The sequence below is a fragment of the Numida meleagris genome, unplaced genomic scaffold (assembly GCF_002078875.1).
Source record: "Numida meleagris isolate 19003 breed g44 Domestic line unplaced genomic scaffold, NumMel1.0 unplaced_Scaffold303, whole genome shotgun sequence".
In the NCBI taxonomy this organism is placed as follows: domain Eukaryota; kingdom Metazoa; phylum Chordata; class Aves; order Galliformes; family Numididae; genus Numida; species Numida meleagris.
Genome location: NW_018364544.1, coordinates 22,483 through 24,391, shown reverse-complemented (window position 1 = coordinate 24,391; position 1,909 = coordinate 22,483). Strand labels below are relative to the sequence as shown.

At 61.0% G+C, this 1,909-nt stretch overlaps 1 long non-coding RNA gene across 1 annotated transcript; it reads left to right on the top strand.

The window, feature by feature from the left end:
- Positions 1 to 857: 857 nt before the first annotated feature.
- Positions 858 to 1,427, top strand: LOC110391139. Its single transcript, XR_002433988.1, has 2 exons — positions 858 to 969; positions 1,073 to 1,427. It is a non-coding gene; the product is annotated as an uncharacterized LOC110391139 (long non-coding RNA).
- The last annotated feature ends 482 nt before the right edge of the window (positions 1,428 to 1,909 follow it).

Below are 1,909 nucleotides of genomic sequence, written 5' to 3'. Positions count from 1 at the left end.
CCAATCCTGCTGTCCCCAACCCCAATCCTGCTGTCCCCAACCCAAACCCTTCTATAATCCCTAATCCTCTTGTCCCCAACTCCAATCCTGCTGTCCCCAACCCCAATCCTGCTGTAATACCTAATCCTGCTGTCCCCAACCCCAATCCTCCTGTCCCCAACCCCAATCCTGCTGTCCCCAACCCCAATCCTGCTGTCCCCAACCCCAATCCTGCTATAATCCCTAATCCTGCTGTCCCCAACCCCAATCCAGCTGTCCCCAACCCCAATCCTTCTGCCCCATCCCAAATCCTGCTGTAATCCCTAATTCTGCTGTCCCCAACCCCAATTCTTCTGTCCCCCACCCCAATCCTGCTGTAATCCCTAATCCTGTTGTCCCCCAACCCCAATCCTGCTATCCCCAACCCCAATCCTTCTGTCCCCAACCCCAGTCCTGCTGTAATCCCTAATCCTGCTGTCCCCAACCCCAGTTCTTCTGTCCCCCACCCCAAACCTGCTGTAATCCCTAATCCTGCTGTCCCCAACCCCAATCCTGCTGTACCCCACCCCAATCCTGCTGTCCCTGACCACCCATCCTGCTGCCCCCAACCTTTTATCCTGCCATAACCCCAAATCCTGCCATCCCTGACCCCATACGTCCTCTAGAACTGTCCCCTAGCCAAAAAAAGACCCCAAATTTCCCCCAAGTCACCCCACCTCAGGACAGAGGTTGTGCTGGTGGCAAGCAGAGTGGTGTGTGTGTATGTGTGTGGGGGGGAAGTGGCACTGGGACCTACCTGGCAGTGGGACCCGCTGTCCCCTTCTGTCCCCAGGGGTCCTGGGGGGGCTCTGCGTCGCGGTGACACCGCCGCTGTCCCCAGGCTCACATCCAGACCACGCTGCGCGACTCCTCCTGGCTCGGCATCAGGGACGAGGAGCTGGAGGGCACCTGGAAACGGGCGAATGGGTCCATCCTGACCCGGGAACGCGGGTACAGCCCGGGGACGGGGTGACAAGGGTTACTAGGGAGGTGAGGGGGTGGGAGGGGGGCACAGAGGGCTGTGTCACCCTCATCCCCCGTGGCTTTGTCACAGCTCGTGGCACTGGAGCGAGCCCAACGGCGGGCAGCGGGAGAACTGCGCGGTGGTGCGCGTGGACGGGATGTGGTACGATTACCCCTGCAGCAGCCAGATGCCCTGGGTGTGCGAGGGGCAGCCCTGGGCGTGCGAGGGGAACCCCTGAAGCGTGCGGGGGGTCCCCTCCAGGTGTCCCCCCCCCCCCCCCCAAGACCCACGTCCCATCAGCCCGCTTCCTTCCGCTTGGTACATCCGACCCGCAGCGCCGTGGGATGAGGTTCCGACCTCCCAGTGCCTCCGTTTTGGGGTCTGGATGGATGCCCCGAGTAAAATTTGGGGTCCCCGCGGGGCAATAAACGTGTGTGCAGAGTGAGATCCCGCTGCAGCGACGCCCATTTGGGGGGGGGGAGAGGGGCGGTGGGGGGCAGTGCCCCCATAGGGTGATGCGATGGGTGACACTACGTCGGAGCCTTCTGCGGGTAGGGTTGGGGGGGACTTGGGCCCCACAAGTACCCAAACACCCCACAAATACCCTCCAGATCCCCAAATAATCTCCCAGACTGAGATATCCCTGAAGTCTCCCCAAAATACCCCTCAGACCCTCTCCCCCCCCCCAAAATAGCCCTCGGGACACCCCAAAATACTCTCCCAAACTTCAAACACGCCCCAGGACCCTCCCCAAATGCCCCCAGACCTCCAAATAACCTCCCAGATCACCCACGTACCCCTCAAACCCCCTCTTGTACCCCTTGAAGCTCCCAGAAATACCCCTCAGTCCCTGGGAAACATCTTCAGACCACCAAATTCCCCCCAGATACCCCAAACACCCCTCAGGTCCCCCCAAATCCCCCCCTC